Source organism: Salvelinus sp. IW2-2015, linkage group LG18 (assembly GCF_002910315.2).
Source record: "Salvelinus sp. IW2-2015 linkage group LG18, ASM291031v2, whole genome shotgun sequence".
Classification (NCBI taxonomy): Eukaryota; Metazoa; Chordata; class Actinopteri; order Salmoniformes; family Salmonidae; genus Salvelinus; species Salvelinus sp. IW2-2015.
Window position 1 is genome coordinate 68,277,524 of NC_036858.1, and position 21,816 is coordinate 68,299,339.

A 21,816-nucleotide genomic window follows, 5' to 3' on the forward strand; every position below is an offset into this window, starting at 1 on the left:
TTTTAACTATCCCAAAGTCTAGAACCATTACAAAAAAAGATTGCAGTATTTGCATGAGGTAGACACTGCTTCCAAAATAACACCGTTTTATTTGCTGCAGTAAGTTTGCAATGTAAGAGTGCAGTAAAACTGCTGTTCAACTGCAGTACACTACATTTATTATTAAAACACACCTTAAAACACACCTTTTTAGCTTTGCTTTTCCTTAAGGGGCTTTTGAGTCATTACATTCATGTTATTCTTTAGTTTTTATCTTCATGTTTGTTGTGTAGTAAATGTTTCAGTTTTTATTTTCATTGTCATTATTCGTTTTTTCCTGTGAAGCTCATTGTGTTGCATTCCATGTCTGAAATTTGCTGTAGAAATAAGGCTTGATTTGATTTGATTTGGTATTGGCTACGTTTTATATTTAAAAAAGTCTGATTACAAGTTTATTTGACCAGTACACTCCAGGCATGGTACATTTATATTTCACAATCATGAGGATACTTCCTATTTCAAGTCCATTCACCAGCTCCATTATTCCAAGTTGTCATAATTTAACTTTAAGGAAACGACTCCCTCTGCTGGCCAAATAAGATAACATTCCTTTAGTCTCAGAACTGTATTGACTCAGGTCAATCTCTCCCTTTTCCAGGCCTTGTTTCATGTACAGTATGGCTTCCATTTACTCTGGTATTCACATTAAGCTGAAAAACCCCAAGACACCCCGGGTAGAAAAACTGAACCATACCCATTTTACACTGATGATACAAGTGTTTTATTAAATGTCATGATTTCTAACATTTTTTTCTCTCCAGGTTATAATTGAAAGGATTCAGGAGTTGCCTCAGAGACCTCCTCAGCACCTGTCTCCACTGTGGTGAGCTTCTGTAAGGGCATCCTGTCCTCCCCAGTCCTCTCTGTCACATTCACCACTAAGTACAGGCTACTGGTGGAGCTGCTGGCCAAGCTGTGTGCCCTGGCCTAATCCAAGCTCAGTCAGCAGCAAATCACAGACCCCCTGACACCCCAGGTGTTTGAGGTCCTTCTTCTTACCCTGAGCAGGTAACTCACGGTCCAGAGGTAGCAGGCCAATGTCAACCGTGTGTTTGTCCAAGTCACAACACACATGCTCCCGCACCTCCTCCTGCTCAGGGACCTACTGACCATCACGGCCTGGATGGCCGAGGATGACCCACGTGTTGGCCAGCACCTGAGTAGGGACATCCGTGGTAAGGTGGATACCATCCGGCAGTCTGCTCTCTTCCTGCCAGACCACCTCCAGGCGTATAAGGAGGAGCCAGGGATGAAGAAAGGGCTGGCAGGGAAGGGCCTACTCTCCCCAATCCACTCAATAATTACAAAGCTCTGTGACACCACTCTCCATTATGCGGTCAGGTCGAGTTCCCTCCCGCTGCTCTTCAGGTTCTCACTGGACGCCTACTGTAAAGGAGAGGATAATAAAGAACACAGTTAATCACCGCCGTGGATTTCATAAACGTGGTGACTCTCAAAGACACGTTTGATGGTGAAAACTGCAGCTTAGCTCTGCTGGCTTTGGAGAACCTCTTGAATTTATGCTTGATGGGAGACATTTACAATGTGTCGGCTGACAGGATAAAGCACAAGAAGGTTCAGTTGATTTTCTATAGGAAGGTGGTTAGGATGTTGTTTGACAATTCCCTTCCCATTATATCAGCATGGTACCGCTGTCTAAAAGCCCTGTCTCAACCACCTGATCATAGAGCCGGACGTGGACGAGCTGATGTCGGCCGGATGGATCAACTCCGACTGCACAGAGCCACGGGTTAGGAAGGCACACGAGGCCCTCATCTCCTCTGGTCTCCTGACCTATGCCAAGCTGAGGAGCTCCTGGCTGTCATCTGCCGCCCAGCAGTGGATGAGTTCCGACAGCCTGTTCTTCCAGAGGCAGTGCAAAGGAGGCTCAGCAGTGGATGAACGCTGACAGCCTGTTCTTCCAGAGGCAGTGCAAAGGAGGCTCAGCAGTGGATGAGTTCCGACAGCCTGTTCTTCCAGAGGCAGTGCAAAGGAGGCTCAGCGTGATGAGTCGACAGCCTGTTCTTCCAGAGCAGTGCAAAGGAGGCTCAGCAGTGGATGAGTCCGACAGCCTGTTCTTCCAGAGGCAGTGCAAGGAGGCTCAGCAGTGGATGAGTTCCGACAGCCTGTTCTTCCAGAGGCAGTGCAAAGGAGCTCAGCAGTGGATGAGTTCCGACAGCCTGTTCTTCCAGAGGCAGTGCAAAGGAGCTCAGCAGTGATGAGTTCCGACAGCCTGTTCTTCCAGAGGCATGGCAAAGGACGCTCAGCAGTGGATGAGCGCTTGACAGCCTGTTTCTTCATAGGACGCTCAGCAATGTTTTTTTTTTTTTTTCACCTTTATTTTACCAGGTAGGCTAGTTGAGAACAAGTCTCATTTAAACTGCGACCTGGCAGATAAAGAAAGCAGTGCGACACAAAACAACAACACAGAGTTACACATGGAATAAACAACATACAGTCATACACATAGAGAAAAAGTCTATGTACAGTGTGTGCAATTAGGTAAGATAGAGGGAGGTAAGGCAATAAATAGGCCATTGTGGCGGAATCATCAATTTAGCAATTAAACACTGGAGTGATAGATGTGGCAGAAGATGAATGTGCATGTAGAGATACTGGGGTGCAAAGAACAACAAAAAAAATAAACAGTATGGGATGAGGTAGTTGGATGGGCTATTTACAGATGGGTATGTACAGGTGCGTGATTGTGAGACTGTGCCTGCTCTGACAGCTGGAGCTTAAAGTTAGTGAGGGAGATATGGGTCTCCAGCTTCAGTGATTTTTGCAATTCGTTCCAGTCACTGGCAGCAGAGAACTGGAAGGAAAGGCGGCCAAAGGAGGAATTGGCTTTGGGGGTGACCAGTGAAATATACCTGCTGGAGCGCGTGCTATGGGTGAGTGCTGCTATGGTGACCAGTGAGCTGAGATAAGGCGGGGCTTTACCTAGCAAAGACTTATAGATGACCTGGAGCCAGTGGGATTGGTGACGAATATGAAGCGAGGGCCAGCCAATGAGAGGATACAGTTCGCAGTGGTGAGTAGTATATGGGGCTTTGGTGACAAAACGGATGGCACTGTGATAGACTGCATCCAATTTGCTGAGTAGAGTGTTGGAGGCTATTTTGTAAATGACATCGCCGAAGTCAAGGATCGGCAGGATAGTCAGTTTTACGAGGGTATGTTTTAGAGGTTGACCGATTAATCGGAATGGCCGGTATTTTTGGATGCCGATCTTTTAATTCCAATTTTTTAAATATATTTTTTTACACCTTTATTTAACTAGGCAAGTCAGTTAAGAACACATTCTTATTTTCAATGATGGCCTAGGAACGAACGGTGGGTTAACTGCCTTGTTCAGGGGCAGAACGACAGATTTTTACCTTGTCAGCTCAGGGATTCAATCTTGCAACCTTACGGTTAACTAGTCCAACGCTCTAACCACCTGCCTCATGAGGAGCCTGCCTGTTACACGAATGCAGTAAGAAGCCAAGGTAAGTTGCTAGCTAGCATTAAACTTATCTTATAAAAAACAATCAATKAAAATCACTAGTTATAACTACACATGTTTGATGATTTTACTAGTTTATCTGGCGTGTTCTGCGTTGCATTTAATCGATGCGGTGCGCATTCGGGAAAATGGACTGTCGTTGCTCCAACGTGTACCTAACCATAAACATCAATGCCTTTCTTAAAATCAATACACATAAGTACAGTGGGGCAAAAAAGTATTTAGTCAGCCATCAATTGTGCAAGTTCTCCCACTTAAAAAGATGAGAGAGGCCTGTAATTTTCATCATAGGTACACTTCAACTATGACAGACAAAATGAGAAAAAAACATCCAGAAAATCACATTGTAGGATTTTTTATGAATTTATTTGCAAATTATGGTGGAAAATAACTATTTGGTCAATAACAAAAGTTTATCTCAATACTTTGTTATATACCCTTTGTTGGCAATGACAGAGGTCAAACGTTTTCTGTAAGTCTTCACAAGGTTTTCACACACTGTTGCTGGTATTTTGGCCCATTCCTCCCCATGCAGATCTCCTCTAGAGCAGTGACATTTTGGGGCTGTTGCTGGCAGACGGACTTTCACTCCCTCCAAGATTTTCTATGGGGTTGAACTTGGAGACTGGCTAGGCCACTCCAGGACCTTGAAATGCTTCTTACGAAGCCCACTCCTTCGTTGCCCGGGCGGTGTGTTTGGAATCATTGTCATGCTGAAAGACCCAGCCACGTTTCATCTTCATGCCCTTGCTGATGGAAGGAGGTTTTCACTCAAATCTCACGATACATGGCCCCATTCATTCTTTCCTTTACACGGATCAGTCATCCTGGTGCCTTTGCAGAAAAACAGCCCCAAAGCATGATGTTTCCACCCCCATGCTTCACAGTAGGTATGTGTTCTTTGGAATGCAACTCAGCATCTTTGTCCTCCAAACACGACGAGTTGAGTTTTTTACCAAAAAGTTCTATTTTAGTTTCATCTGACCATATGACATTTCCCATCTCTTCTGGATCATCCAAATGCTCTCTAGCAAACTTCAGACGGGCCTGGACATGTACTGGCTTAAGCAGGGGGACACGTCTGCACTGCAGGATTTGAGTCCCTGGCGGCGTAGTGTGTTACTGATGGTAGGCTTTGGTTACTTTGTGTCCCAGCTCTCTGCAGGTCATTCACTAGGTCCCCGTGTGGTTCTGGGATTTTTTGCTCACCGTTCTTGTGATCATTTTGACCCCACGGGGTGAGATCTTGCGTGGAGCCCCAGATCGAGGAGATTATCAGTCGGTCTTGTATGTCTTCCATTTCCTAATAATTGCTCCACAGTTGATTTCTTCAAACCAAGCTGCTTACCTATTGCAGATTCAGTATTCCCAGCCTTGTGCAGTCTACAATTTTGTTTCTTGGTGTCTTTGACAGCTCTTTGGTCTTGGCATAGTGGAGTTTGGAGTTGACTGTTTGAGGTTGTGACAGGTGTCTTTTATACTGATAACAAGTTCAAACAGGTGCCATTAATACAGGTAACGAGTGGAGGACAGAGGAGCCTCTTAAGAAGAAGTTACAGGTCTGTGAGAGCAGAAATCTTGCTTGTTTATAGTGACAATACTTATTTCCACCATAATGCAATAATTCATAAAAAATCCTACAATGTGATTTTCTGGATGTTTTTTTCTCATTTTGTCTGTCATAGTTGAAGTGTACCTATGATGAAAATTACAGGCCTCCTCTCTCATCTTTTTTAAGTGGGAGAACTTGCACAATTGGTGGCTGACTAAATACTTTTTTGCCCTACTGTATATATTTCTTTTTACCTGCATATTTAGCTAAAAGAAATAGCAGGCAAATTAACCAGGTGAAATTGTGTCACTTCTCCTTGCGTTCATTGCACGCAGAGTCAGGGTATATGCAACAGTTTGGGCCGCTGGTCATTGCGAACTAATTTGCCAGAATTTTACGTAATTATGACATAACATTGAAGGTTGTGCAATGTAAAGAATATTTAGACTTATGGATGCCACCCGTTAGATAAATACGGAACGGTTCCGTATTTCACTGAAAAAATAAACGTTTTGTTTTCGAGGAGGATAGTTTCCGGATTCGACTATTAATGACCTAAGGCTCGTATTTCTGTGTGTTATTATGTTATAATGAAGTCTATGATTGATAGAGCAGTCCACTGAGGCGATGGTAGGCACCAGCAGGCTCGTAAGCATTCATTCAAACAGCACTTTCGTGCGTTTTGCCAGCAGCTCTTTATGACTTCAAGCGTATCACTCCCGAGATTAGGCTGGTGTAACCGATGTGAAATGGCTAGCTAGCTAGGTGCGCGCTATAGCGTTTCAACGTACTACTCTGAGACTTGGAGTAGTTTCCCCTTGTCTGCATGGGTAACGCTGCTTCGAGGGTAGCTGTTGTCGATGTTTTCCTGGTTCGGCCAGGTAGCGGCGAGGAGAGGGATGGAAGCTATATGTTACACTGGCATACTAAAGTGCCTATCAAGAACATCCAATAGTCAAAGGTCATATGAATACAAATCGTATAGCGGGAAATAGTCCTAATTCCTATAATAACTACAACCTAAAACTTCTTACCTGGGAATATTAAGACTCATGTTAAAAGAACCACCAGCTTTCATATGTTCTCATTTCTGAGCAAGGAACTTAAACGTTAGCTTTCTTACATGGCACATATTGCACTTTTACTTTCTTCTCCAACACTTTGTTTTTGCATTATTTAAACCAAATTGAACATGTTTCATTATTTTTTTGAGGCCAAATTGATTTTATTGATGTATTATATTAAGTTAAAATAAGTGTTCATTCAGTATTGTTGTAATTGTCATTATTACAAATAAATAGTGTTTATTCTAGACACTTGGGTCTAGAGTGTCTCCCCTTTGAAGAGGGGGATGACCGCGGCAGCTTTCCATTCTTTGGGGATCTCAGACAATACGAAAGAGAGTTTGAACAGGCTAGTAATACGGGCTGCAACAATTTCGGCTGATTATTTTAGAGAGGGTCCAGATTGTCTAGCCTTGCTGATTTGTAAGGGTCCAGATTTTGCAGCTCTTTCAGATCATCAGCTATCTGGATTTGGGTGAAGGAGAAATGGGGGAGGCTTGGGCAAGATGCTGTGGGGGATGCAGGGCTGTTGACCAGGGTAGGGGTGGCCAGGTGGAAAGCATGGCCAGCCGTAGAAAATTGCTTATTGAAATTCTCAATTATTGTGGATTTATCGGTGGTGACAGTGTTTCCTATTCTCAGTGCAGTGGGCAGCTGGGAGGAAGTGCTCTTATTCTCCATGAACTTTAGAGTGTCCCAGAACATTTTGGAGTTTGTGCTGCAGGATGCAAATTTCTGTTTGAAAAAGCTAGCCTTTCCTTTCCTAACTGCCTGTGTATATTGGTTCCTAACTTCCCTGAAAAGTTGCATATCGCGGGGGCTATTCGATGCTAATGCTGTACGCCATATTATTTTTTTGTGCTGGTCAAGGGCAGTCAGGTATGGAGTGAACCACGGGCTACATCTGTTCCTGGTTCTACATTTTTTGAATGGGGCATGCTTAGTTGCAAGCAGCAATACACCCTGCATATCACTGCTGGCTTGCCTCTGAAGCTAAACAGGGTTGGTCCTGGTAAGACACTGGATGGGAGACCAGATGCTGCTGGAAGTGGTGTTGGAGGGCCAGTAGGCGGCACGCTTTCCTCTGGTCTAAAAAATATCCCAAAGCCCCAGGGCAGGGATTGGGGACACTGCCCTGTGTAGGGTGCCGTCTTTCAGATGGGACGTTAAATGGTGTCCTGACTCTATGAGGTCATTAAAGATCCCATGGCACTTATTGTAATAGTAGAGATGTTAACCCCGGTCTCCTGGCTAAATTCCCAATCTGGCCCTCAAACCATCATGGTGTAACGGTTTCTCTCCTCCTCTTCGTCTGAAGAGGAGGAGTAGGGATCAGACCAAAATGCAGCGTGTTGTGAAGACATGATGAATGTTTATTAAAGCAAAGACGAACACGAAAAAACACTTGGAAAATTACAAAACAACAAAACGACGTAGACAGACCTGAACATGTGAACTTACATAAACACGAAGAACGCACGAACAGGAACAGACTAACCAAACAAACGAAAACGAAACAGTCCCGTGTGGTGCGACAGACACAGACACAGGAACAATCACCCACAAACAAACAGTGAGAACAGCCTACCTTAATATGGGTTCTCTTCAGAGGAAACGTCAAACACCTGCCCCTAATTGAGAACCATATCAGGCAACACATTTAACCAACATAGAAACACATAACATAGAATGCCCACCCCAACTCACGCCCTGCCAACTAAACACATACAAACAAGGAAAACAGGTCAGGAACGTGAACAGCATGGTCACCTAATAATCCCCAGTTTACAATTGGCTCATTCAACCCCTCCTCTCCCTGCTAACTATTCCCCAGGTCGTTGCTGTAAATGAGAACGTGTTCTCAGTCAACTTACCTGGTAAAATAACAGATAAATAAAATACATTTAAGATTGTGAGGAATGACCTTTTAAAGAATACCAGGCATCTTCTTACTGACGGAAGGAGGTCAATATCCTTCAGGATACCCAGGCCAGGTCGATTAGAAAGGCGCTGCTCGCTGAAGTGTTTAAAGAGGGTTTGACAGTGATGAGGGGTGTCGTTTGATCGCAGAACATTACAGACGCAAGCAATGAGGCAGTGATCGCTGAGATCCTGTGTTGAAGAAGGCAGAGGTGTATTTGGAGGCAGCTTGGTTAGGATGATATCTATGAGGTGCCTGAGCTTCGACAACCTGTTCTCCATAGGACGCTCAGCATGGATGAGCTCCGACAACGCTGTTCTCCATAGGACTCGCATGGATGAGCTCCGACAGCCTGTTCTCATAGGACGCTTACAGTGGATGAGCTCCGACAGCCTGTTCTCCATAGACGCTCAGCTGAGTCAAGCTGTTCCATAAGACGTTCTGATGAGCTCGACAGCCGCTTCTCATAGGACGCTCAGCAGTGGATGAGCTCCGACAGCCTGTTCTCCATAGGACTCTCAGCAGTGGATGAGCTCCGAGCCTGTTCTCCATAGGACGCTTACAGTGGTGAGCCCGACAGCCTGTTCTCCATAGGACTCTCCAGTGGATGAGCTCGACAACCTGTTCTCCATAGGACTCTCAGCAGTGGATTGAGCTCCGACAGCCTGTTCTCCATAGGACTCTCAGGCAGTGGATGAGCTCCGACAACCTGTTCTCCATAGGACGCTCAGCAGTGGATGAGCTTCCGACAACCTGTTCTCCATAGAGACAGCTACAGCAGATGGATGACTCCGACAACCTGTTTCTCCATAGGACGCTCAGCAGTGGATGAGCTCCGACAAACCTGTTCTCCATAGGGACTCTCAGCGTGGATGAGCTCCGACAGCTGTTCCCATAGGACGCTCAGCAGTGGATGAGCTCCGACACCTGTTCTCCATAGGCTTCAGCAGTGGATGAGCTCCGACAACCTTTCTCCATAGGACGCTCACAGTGGATGAGCTCCGACAACCTGTTCCCATAGGACGCTCAGCAGTGGATGAGCTCCGACAGCTGTTCTCCATAGGACTCTCAGCAGTGGATGAGCTCGACAGCCTGTTTCTCCATAGGACTCTCAGCAGTGGAGTGAGCCCCCGACAGCTGTTCTCCATAGGACTCTCAGCAGTGGATGAGCTCCGACAGCTGCTCATAGGACGCGCAGCAGTGGATGACTCGACAGCCTGTTCTCCATAGGACGCTCAACAGTGGATGAGCTCCGACAACCTGTTCTCCATAGGACGCTTACAGTGGATGAGCTCCGACAGCCTGTTCTCAAGCGCTTACATGTATGAGCTCCGAACGCCTTTCTCCATAGACGTTACAGTGGATGAGCTCCGACAGCCTGTTCTCCATAGGACTCTCACAGTGGATGAGCTCCGACAGCCTGTTCTCCATAGGACGCTTACAGTGGATGAGCTCCACGGCCTGTTCTCCATAGGACGCTTACAGTGGATGAGCTCCGACAGCCTGTTCTCCATAGGGCGCTTACAGTGGATGAGCTCCGACAGCCTGTCTCCATAGGACTCTCAGCAGTGGATGAGCTCCGACAGCCTGTTCTCCATAGGACTCTCAGCTGGACTTGAGCTCCGACAGCTGTTCTCCATAGGACTCTCAGCAGTGGATGAGCTCCGACAGCCTGTTCTCCATAGGCACGCATACAGTGGATGAGCTCCGACAGCCGTTTCTCCATAGGACGCTCAGCAGTGATGAGCTCCGACAGCCTGTTCTCCATAGACTCTCAGCAGTAGATGAGCTCCGACAGCCTGTTCTCCATAGGACGCTTACAGTGGATAGACTCCGACAGCCTGTTCTCCATAGGACTCTCACAGTGGATGAGCTCCGACAGCCTGTTTCCATAGACGCTCAGCGTGGATTGAGCTCCGACAACCTGTTCTCCATAGGACTCTCAGCAGTGGATGAGCTCCGACAGCCTGTTCTCCATAGGACGCTTACAGTGGATGAGCTCCGACAGCCTGTTCTCCATAGGACCCACCTCTTGCAAAAAATGCTCTATCTCCAACAAATGAAGAAAGTTATCCTAAGCATGAGCTATGGGACAGACTAGAGCTTCAGATGTCCTCCACAGAGCAGTCCAGTACATTGTGGGGAGAGAAGATCCTCAAATTGGCCAGCAGAGTGACCAACTATGGGACTGCCAGGTCAGTAGTATGGATGCCAGCACCTACCCAATGGCACATTGGTACCTAGTTACCACAAACCTACCAATGATCTCGCTATACCTCTCAGAGGACGAAGTGCTTCATATAGTTGAAGTTCTCCTCAGCTCCCTACTTCAGAAGACACCACTGAGAGGCTGTCTGTCTCTCTCATTTCCAAACATCTGCTTGAGAGCCTCATTCTGGTCGAGTTACCCATTACTTACTCTGCTGTGGTCAGATGTGTCACTCAAAGGATTGTGGGGATTTTCAGCAGCACCCCAGACATGACCCCAGTCCATCCAGCACTCATGAAGTTAAGTGAAGTCAGTTGTTCAACAGCTGGAGACAAAGTAAGTGCAGTAACTCAGTCAGACGGAAGCCCCTTCTGCTTTGAAGAGACTGGAGGCCATAGTCCAACACATACTGAGCTCTAGTACGACTGGAGCCTCTAGAACCCTATGTGAAAGTCAAGCCGATAACCTTTTAAGCTTACTTCAAGTCACCGATGCTCTTAACCCAGATCGAATGTCATCTGAAGACTTTTCAGGGCTCTTTTTGTTCTTATTCCTCATGGTCACAGACACACAGCTACATAATAACGTGAAGCATTCAGTGACAAGACATCTGACGAATAATTCCCATCATGTTTTAAAGATTGTGCATGGGAGTAGCCTCTTGGAGGCAGCTTTGGCAGCTCTCCTTTCACACTGCAATAAGGGCCTCTCAAACTGTGGACAGCTCTGCTTGGCTGACTTTCCTAAAAACCATCCAGGATTTCATCCAGTCCCTGATCCTATTGATAATCCACAGAAAGAGCAGTGTCTGTCTCAGCCAATATAAATGCATCACCTACTTGGTCAATAGCAAGGTGGCCGTTATGGCTTTATCTACTCTCCCAGGAAACACTGTTCTCCGTACAGCTCCTGCTTGCGTCTTTGAACACGCTGTGCCAGGCCATGACCTCCAGCCTCAGCAAAACCAAGCAGCTAGATGAGACCCTGAGCCACTTGCTGGGGAAGAGCACTGCTGTCATGGGCCCTGCCATCCAGGCCAGCTTGACAGACAGTCTGCTAGGCCAGACCTTCTCTGTGTATGCGATGACCGGGATGGTGAGGAGCGAGCTAGCCTGCGCTTGCCTACAGGATGAGCATAGCGAGGGCATCACCCAGGAGAGTCTAAGTCACATGGGTCTCTATAGGAACCTCAGCCAGCAGATCCTACGAGAGCTGTGCCCATCCTAGCACCCCATGGACTTCCTGGTCTCATCACTCCACTACTTTTCACTCTCTCATTCCACAACAATGCACGTTTCTTTTTCCTTTTTAGATTGACATTGACATTTTAGTCATTTAGCAGACACTCTTATACAGAGCCACTTACAGTTAGTGCATTCATCTTAAGATAGCTAGGTGGGACAACCACGTATCACAGTCATAGTAAGTACTATTTTCCTCAACAACGTAGCTATCAGCAAAGTCAGAGCTAGTAAAAGAAAAAGAGATCAGACTTGGTAGTGTGTTCTGAGATGGTAGTGTGTTCTGAGATGGTAGCGTGTTCTGAGATGGTAGTGTGTTCTGAGATGGTAGCGTGTTCTGAGATGGTAGTGTGTTCTGAGATGGTAGTGTGTTCTGAGATGGTAGTGTGTTCTGAGATGGTAGCGTGTTCTGAGATGGTAGCGTGTTCCTGAGATGGTACGCGCTGTTCTCAGATGGTAGCGGTGTTCTGAGATGGTAGCGTGTTCTGAGATGGTAGCGTGTTCTGAGATGGTAGCGTGTTCTGAGATGGTAGCGTGTTCTGAGATGGTAGTGTGTTCTGAGATGCTCACCTGTACATTGTGGGATTTCCTGCTACTGATAATAGCTGTAATAACCCTCCAGTAAATGTCCAAGTAAATTTCCTGTACCATCACTGACAGACATGGGTGACTAAAACAGACATCATTCAGAATTTCACAGAATTTCTCTTGAAAACAAAATAATAATAAAATACAACGAATAACGAAGTTTCTTGCCAGCTGCCTGATTCCAGAAACCTGCTGAAAGGCATTCTGACTCATTGCATCTCAGATGATGTCTGCTTTGGTAGTAAGTATTCACTGTGACTTTTGATGTGCTGTGCTTTATTGAGGACTGTTCATCCAAATAAATGAATGCCGCTGAAAAATATTATTTGAGGTAGAATCATGCAAAATCTAGTTCTGGTAAAGGTACAATGTGTCCTCACATACAAACCTACTTCCATGCTTCAAGAGGGACAAAACAAAGCCTTGGATTGGCTTTGGCATTGACTTAACATGGAATTGAAGGGTAAATGTGTTTCCTATTTAGAGTAGAAACCCCCTTAGGGCATTGCAGAAAGAAACACAGTCTGGCAGTCCGTTACAAAGCATGTCACGCTTCTTCTGCTCGGCACTGTCTCCCGTGTCTTGGATGTGATTTGGGGGAAGAATTGGTTTAGCTGGGGAAAGCCAATTTTGGGCTGCAGCAGTAAGTGTCTCCCTCCCTGTCTCAGTCTCAGTGTGCAGCAGGGAGAGTGACTACCTGTCCCATTTAATCAAGCTGAATCTGATTTCATTTATCGATATGGCCCACTCTCACCTCACTGCAACTCTGCAGGAAGAACTAACTTTAGGTGTTACCACACACAACTACAATCCCTAACTGTGTCCACAAGACTTACAAACAGGAATGTTGTCTCACTCCAATTGGAGTTCCAGTATTTCTGTTTTTCTCTGTTCTTCTCTCTCTTTCTGTCCTTTGTCTCTGGTTCAACTCCCACTGTCCTCTCTTCTCTCAGTTTCTAGTGAAGGAGTCTGGCAAGCAGACAACCCTGACCGCTGCTCTGACCATGCCAGCGCTGGACACTCTGCTCCGTCATGGGGAGGGGATGCTCTCCAACCCCCATGACGTGACCCTGGTGCTGGGGGCCCTGCAGTTTGTCCCCCTTGAACATCTGATCATGGAGGTCTACCACGCTACCTTTGAGTCCATCCACGAGGCTCTGTTTGCAGTCATCCAGTGTCACTCGCAGGTTAGTGGCCTAGATTCGATACATGTCACTTCATGCATCTTTTTATGTTTTTACCCAATCCTTGGGCATAAGAATGGTTCTTTCTGGGGATGTTTTTAGTTGATGTCATTGTGATTATGAAACTTATATTTGATTAATTTATTTTATCTCTCAATATTCCCTTTGTCCATGGAGTTCTTTGATGTATTTTGGAGGGCGTCTTGTGCTGAATAACACTACAGCAGAGCACATTTTGCCTGGGGTTTGATACCACTACAGCAGAGCACATTTTGCCTGGGTTTTGATACCACTACAGCAGAGCACGTTTTGCCTGGGTTTTGATACCACTACAGCAGAGGACATTTTGCCTGGGGTTCGAAAACACTACAGCAGAGCACATTTTGCCTGAGGTTTGATACCACTACAGCAGAGGACATTTTGCCTGTGGTTTGATAACACTATGGCAGAGCACATTTTGCCTGGGGTTTAATACCACTACAGCAGAGGACATTTTGCCTGAGGTTTGATACCACTACAGCAGAGTACATTTTTCCTGGGGTTTGATAATACTACAGCAGAGCACATTCTGCCTGGGGTTTGATAACACTACAGTAGAGCACAATTTGCCTGCGGTTTGATAACACTACAGCAGAGCTGGTTTGCCTGGGATTTGATAACATTACAGCAGAGCACATTTTGCCTGGGGTTTGATAATACTAGAGCAGTGCACATTTTACCTGGGGTTTGATAACACTACAGCAGAGCACATTTTAGGGTTTGCATCACTTCTCTGAAGTACAACACAAGGAGCCCTGTTTTGTGCTCTTCTAATCTCTGGTCGGGGATTAGTTTCATATTCACAAGTAGGTTCTTCTGATTTTCCTTTTACCCAGGGAGTGAGGATCAATCATTGTCAGTGCTGTGTATTCCTTCTTCTCCCTCCTTCCGTTGAACCACAACTCAAGCCATGTTTCTCGGTAATCGAAAGCCCTAGCACTTTAATATGTCCATGTACAGAGTGTCTGATTTGTGTTTAATTTGCTGTTCACGATAGAAAAAACAGTACTTCCTTTATTGTGTCATAAACAATGGAATACAAGGCTTAGACAGGTAGATGGAAACAGCGGTTGCATGCTAAGGTGCTAGCACAGACATTGTGCACTGCAACAAAGGGAATATTAGAGTTGCTCTCTTGGCAAGCGAAACGGTTGGCATGCCTAGTGTTTTATCCTGCAGCCAGGAAATCTATTTTAATGTAATTTGGTGCAAACATCAGTGTCCACTGATCCACGGTGTGGACTGACCCTTAGAAAGATTTAGTCTTGTTCATAATAATAGTTCTCGCTGAAGCAAAATTTGAATCATACCTTTTCACTACCAAAATCACATTAACTTTATTCAATTTACAATACTTTGACAATAGCAAGCAACTCTATGCTATATGGTTTTTCATTATCAATCCCCTGTAATCTCCCTGTAATGATGCGCCTCCTGAAGGCTTCCCTTCTCCCTGTAATGATGCGTCTCCTGAAGGCTTTTGACACTGTGTAGGTGTTGCCTTGGGAGGCCTTATACTTGCATGGACAAATAACATCTGTCTACACACCTGTCACACAGGTTTACCTAAATGTTAATACAGAATCTTCCTTGGCAGCTGCTGCTCCAATTTCTCTAGCTTGATTCAGCCTATCACACAAGCACCAAAGGGAGTGACTAGCTTACCCCTTCCCCATTTGCCATGACTATTATACTCAGTCAACCTTGGATCTTGGCCAGCACATAAGTTAGCCCGTTTCCACTTGACATTGAACATATTTTGGGGGTGCTAACCAAAGAAAACATCCCACTGCCTCCCACTGTAGGCAATAAAACAGAATAACTTCAGAATCAATTTCTGAAAAGGGCTGTTGGTCTGTGCCAGATGGGTGCTTAAGTGGAGGCAGATGTGCTCTGGAGAAGGGCTCGTCTTTGGCGTGAACACTGGAGGATGTGTGGAAATGATTACCTCGCCGACTGATGACTCATAGGAACATGGTAGCTCCTGAGCCTGAGAATTGAGGGCATTTCTTTTCTCTTTCTCTCTCATTGGGAGACTGATAGCACATGGCACCTACCTCTCCTCGGCCCATATCAAAACAATTACAGACCTCCAAGAATAGGGTCTAACAACCGTCTAACAAATATAGACCCACACAAATGCTTCAGTTTGATTATGTATTAGATTTTTTCCCCTCAAATGTAAAATGCTTTAAAAGCATGTTATAGCTAAATGTAATACAATCTAAATGTCTTTCAAATGCAAAGTTGTCAAAGTTGAACTTTTTATAACGTGGCCCTTTTTTGGAATGTGCACAGATGAAAGCGATGCAGTCTTACCTTAACTGTTTGTACCACCTGGAGGTCTCCTCATTCACTGGGGGAGACAGAAGGGTGAGGCTGAGAGAGGTAAGGCCATCGGTTCATTTAATCATTTATTTACTCACTCAGCCACTACTTCATACGTTAATCCAAGTATTCACCCATTAACTCATAATCTCAATTGATAGGAATGACATTGGCATTTACAGGAATTGTGTGCATCCTATATACAGTATTATTCATCAGTTTCTATTTTCCTGCATGTTCCCATTAAAGAACAGTGACCAACCATCTTCATGTGTACTAAATGTCTTCATGTGTACTAAATGTATTCATGTGTACTAAATGTATTCATGTGTACTAAATGTCTTCATGTGGACTAAATGTCTTAATGTGTACTAAATGTATTCATGTGTACTACATTTCTTTATGTGTACTAAATGTCTTCATGTGTACTAAATGTATTCATGTGTACTAAATGTCTTTATGTGTACTAAATATATTCATGTGTACTAAATGTCTTCATGTGTACTAAATGTCTTCATGTGTACTAAATGTATTCATGTGTACTAAATGTCTTTATGTGTACTAAATGTCTTAATGTGGACTAAATGTCTTTCATGTGTACTAAATGTCTTCATGTGGACTAAATGTCTTTCATTTGCACTAAATGTCTTTATGTGTATTAAGTGTCTTCATGTGTACTAAATGTCTTCATGTGTACTATTACATTTCTTTATGTGTACTAAATGTCTTCATGTGTACTAAATGTATTCAATGTGTACTAAATGTCTTTATGTGTACTAAATTAATCTCATCGTGTACTAAATGTATTCATGTGTACTAAATGTCTTTATGTGTACTAAATGTCTTCATGTGTACTAAATGTCTTCATGTGGACTAAATGTCTTCATGTGTACTAAATGTCTTCATGTGGACTAAATGTCTTCATTTGGACTAAATGTCTTTATGTGTACTAAGTGTCTTCATGTGGACTAAGTGTCTTCATGTGGACTAAATGTATGAATGTGTACTAAATGTCTTCATGTGGACTAAGTGTCTTCATGTGGACTAAATGTCTTCATGTGGACTAAGTGTCTTTATGTGTACTAAGTGTCTTTATGTGTACTAAGTGTCTTTATGTGTACTAAGTGTCTTTGTGTGTACTAAGTGTCTTTATGTGTACTAAGTGTCTTTATGTGTACTAAGTGTCTTTATGTGTACTAAATGTGTACTAAGTGTCTTCATGTGGACTGAATGTCTCCATGTGGACTAAGTGTCTTCATGTGGACTGAATGTRTTCATGTGGACTAAGTGTCTTCATTTGTACTAAATGCTTTCATGTGGACTAAATGCCTTAATGTGTACTAAGTGTCTTCATGTGTACTATATGTATTTTTCAGCCTAAAGGGCACCCTTAATCATCACACCCCTTGACAAAAATACTGTATGACACAGACAGCCTGTTGTTTTAGAAGTTGACATGATATTTAGCCTGTGTTGCTCCCAAGGGAGTCCTCTGTATAAATGTGCTGTCAGTGTCAAACAACTCCAGCATGCTTAAGGGATGTGATTTTGGGAAAAAGGTCATCTTAATGGGAGATTTTAACATTAATTATGAAGGCAAGTCTTGTAGGAAAACCCTCAAACAGATCACTAATACCTTTGACCTTATACAGCTAGTTAAAGGGCCAACCAGGGTGACTTTTTGTTCTAAAACACAGATTGGTCTGGTGTTCAGCAATAAACCAGAGAGAGTGACTAAATCATTCATTATGGTTTCTGGGCTATCTGATCATAATCTGACACTTATAGCCAGAAAGATTTCTAAGAGCAGGTTTAACCTCTCTACTGTTAGAAAGCCGGATCAACTAAGAATACCTAAGAGTGAATTAAATTATTTTGAAAACGCAATTAAGGGAATTAACTGGAATGATCTCTTGTCGTATACAGACGTGGAAGCTGATTATCAGGTTTTTATATCCACAATCCAGATTACAATAAATGGCTTCCTAAAGAAAAGAAAATCCAAACCTGGCAAAATAATACTCTTCCTTGGCTACATGGAGAAATCTGGAAAATGACGATGAAAGATCATGCTCTAAAAACAGCCCCGAAGTCCAAATTAGAGCATGACAGATGTAGGTTTACCATGTTGAGAAATAAGGTGATGAAAGAAATCAGACAGGCCAAGGCAAACTTTTTGAACAACATAATTGGTGAAGCAAAGGGAAATTCTAAATGATCTGAGATCAAGAGCTAGTGAAGCGATCTCAGTGATCTAGCGATCTCAGCGCTAGTGAAGGACACTCAACCTGTCTTCATCATAAGGGAGGTTTCTGAGTCAGAGGTGAAAAAGGTGATTATCTCACTAAAGAACTCTAAAGTCAAAGATGTGTTTGGGCTGGACTCTACCTTTCTTAAAAACTACAAAGAGTCACTCATTGGCCCCATTACTAAGGTCACCAACATATCTATTGGTCAGGGGGTGTTTCCAAGGGTCTTGAAGTCGGCCATAAAAACGGCCATCATTAAATCAGGCAACCCTGCTGACGTAAGAACTACAGGCCCATTAGTATATTACCTGTGGTGTCCAAGGTTGCTGAAAAGTGTGTAGCAGAGCAACTGATTGCCCACCTCAATAACAGCCCCTTCACATTACCCTCCATGCAGTTTTGCTTCAGAGCAAAACACTCCACAGAAACAGCCAACTGCTTTCTTCTTGAAAATGTGAAGTCCAAGATGGACAAAGGGGGCATTGTAAGGGCTGTATTTCTAGACCCAAGGAAAGCTTTTGATACTGTTAACCATGAGGTTCTCATCACAAAACTGTCCAAGTTCAACTTTTCCCCCGAAGCCTTGAGATGGATGAAATCATACCTAGAAGGCAGAACTCAGTGTGTCAGAGTGATGACGTGGTCGTGCCTCAAGGGTCAATACTGGGGCCCCTCTTGTTCAGCCTGTACATTACTGATCTGCCTTCTGTCTGTACTGGGTCTGAAGTTCAAATGTATGCAGATGATACAGTGATATATGTGCATGCAAAGAGCAAACAACAAGCTGCACAAGAACTCACTACTGTAATGGTCCAGGTTACGAAGTGGCTCAGTGATTCATGTTTGCATCTCAATGTGAAAAAAAGTCTGCATGTTCTTCACAAAGAGGGCAACTGATGCTACTGAGCCAGATGTCTATGTGTCAGGGGAGATGCTCCAGGTGGTATCCGATTTTAAGTACCTTGGCATCATACTTGATTCCAATCTCTCTTTTAAAAAAAGGTAACTAAAAGTTCAACCTAGCTCATTTCTGATTCATGCAAAATTGTTTGACTACAGAAGTAACAAAACTGTACTTCAATGCTATGATACTCCCCCACTTAACATACTGCTTGACTAGTTGGGTCCAAGCTTGCTGTACAACATTAAAACCTATTCAGTCTGTCTACAAACAGGCTCTCAAAGTGCTTGATAGAAAGCCCAATAGCCATCATCACTGTTACATCCTCAGAAAGTATGAGCTCCTGAGGTGGAAAAATCTGAGCAATACAATCAACATATGTCTTGTATTCAATATCCTAAATGGTCTAGCTCCCCTCGGCTTAGTACTTTGGTTAAACAGAAAATGCAAACTCATGGCAGCAGATTCACAAGGTCTGCCATGAGAGGTGAATGGATAGGTTCCTTAAGGAAAAGCACCTTTAGTCAATCTCTTTCTCTGTGAGGAGCTTCCCATGTCTGGAACTATCAGACACACACAACTGCACCACCTATCACACCTTCGCAAAAAACATGAAGACATGGCTAAAGGCCAATCAGACTTGTGAACATAATCCCTAGCTGTGTTTTGCCGCTTTCCATGTTGTCTGTTGTCTGTAGGTGTGGAAAAACTTTGTTGCTATTATGGACTTTGTTTTGTTGCTTTTTGTGCTATTTTTTCTGTCTGCATGCTACGTGTTGCTTGTTCTATGTTCCTCTGTCTGCATGCTATGTGTCGCCTGTTCTATATTTCTCTGTCTGTGTGCTATGTGTTGCTTGTTCTATGTTTCTCTGTCTGCATGCTACGTGACGCTTGAGTTTCTCTGTCTGCATGCTAAGTGTCGCTTGTTCTATGTTACTCTGTCTGCATGCTATAGTGTTGCTTGTTCTGTTTCTCTGCATGCTACGTGTTGCATGTTCTATATTTTTCTCTGTCTGCATGCTACATGACGCTTGAGTTCCTTTGTCTGCGTGCTACGTGTCGCTTGTTCTATGTTTCTCTGTCTGCATGCTACGTGTTGCTTGTTCTATGTTTTTTTTCTGTCTGCATGCTACGTGTCGCTTGTTCTATGTTACTCTGTCTGCATGCTACATGTTGCTTGTTTTATGTTACTCTGTCTGCATGCTACATGTCACTTGTTCTTTGTTACTCTGTCTGCATGCTACTGTTTGCGTGTTTCAATGTTACTCTGTCTGCATGCTACGTGTCGCTTGTTCTATGTTTCTCTGTCTGCATGCTACGTGTTGCTTGTTCTATGTTACTCTGTCTGCATGCTCCGTGTTGCTTGTACTATGTTTCTCTGTCTGCATGCTACGTGTTGCTTGTACTATGTTTCTCTGTCTGCATGCTACGTGTTGCTTGTACTATGTTTGTCTGTCTGCATGCTACGTGACGCTTGTTCTATGTTTCTTTGTCTGCATGCTACGTGTTTCTTGTCCTATGTTGCTCTGCATGTGCTCACTGCTCATTGTTTGTCTGTATCGTTATTGTAATTGTTTTTAATAACCTGCCCAGGAACTGGGATTGAAAATTAGCCGCCTGGCTAAAACCGGCACTTTTACTGGAATGTTGATTAATGTGCACTGTCCCTGGAAAAATAAAAATAAACTCAAATTCGTGTTGTCACCAGGCTAACCAGTCCTGTTAGTATGGCAGGACTATTGCAGGATAAAGTAGAATATTATAGGTGTGTCTTATCATGTTATATTATGCTATTTCACACATGAAACTGGGCCTATTTTAATCAGCAAAGCTCATCCAGTGGAAAGAGAGAAAGGAAGAAGAATGGTTTCGCCTTTAGTAATGTTATATTTCTGTAGCTGGTTGTATACCCTGCTGGTCCCCGAGGACTGGATCAAAAGCAATGTGAGGGAAATCTAACATTCCCACTGAGGATGACAGAACTGTCGTAGGAGACATGAAAAGCACAGTGCACAGCGGGAGTCCCGGACAAGCTCGTGGATGGACACCTTTTAAAGTCCTGTACTGCTGCATGCATCCCTGATGAGTTGAATCAGTGTTGAGGAGCTGTATTCAGCTTTGTGATCAACATATTCAGGGATACATTATGTTTTCCTGTTTCTAAAAGGAGCAACATAATCTCAACATCAAAGCCTTCCTGACGTTGTTGACGAAAAGGAAATAATGACATATTCAATTATGCAACAGTAATTGTCTTCAGATGGGGTTTATTTTTAGAAATCATATATAACACGTTGTTAGTGTTCGTCTTCCTCAGCCGAAGGAGGCCAACTCTGTACACATCTAGGCAGACGTCCCCTGTTCCAGGCACAAGAGGAAGGGTCAACAAGAGGAGATGGAGAGGAGCAGCTTGTTGATTTGAACTAGCATATAAGGCTCAGTGCATCATGTATCAGGTCCTGGCTGGCCCTGTGAAATATAGTAACCCTCACAAGTGACAAATTGCATGGAGAGTGGGTTGTTTAACAACACCTCTCACCCTGACAACAGTGGCCATATTTCTCCTCTGTTTGTTTTCAGCATGTGAGCTGTGCTTTACTGTACATCTAATCAGTCAAGAGAGGAAAGCAGGGATGGAGACATTGTTCCAGCCGGGACTTTGTGTTCTCTAATGGGCTATACTGTTTGTTTTCTGCAGACTGTGAGCATAAACATTAGTTTATACACAATTAGAATGATTAAATAGCTTTTGTTGCTCCATATTCTGCTCTTAGCTATCATGATTAATGTCTCAGCTTATACAAAACCCTGTTGTTATTGTTCTGCTCTGTCACAATGCATTGAAAATATATTCATTCTCAGCCGCACCCTGGAGATTTGATTCAAATGCTGTGCTGTCATCAGTTATATCCAGCCCACGTCTGTGTCAGGAGCACAGTGCACTCTGAACACCCACTGTGCTGCATCAGTTATATCCAGCCCACGTCTGTGTC

At 43.9% G+C, this 21,816-nt stretch overlaps 1 pseudogene; it reads left to right on the forward strand.

Moving 5' to 3' along the window:
* The window catches only part of LOC111978008 (unhealthy ribosome biogenesis protein 2 homolog), a 29,586-nt pseudogene that overhangs the window by 3,571 nt on the left and 4,199 nt on the right, over positions 1-21,816 (forward strand).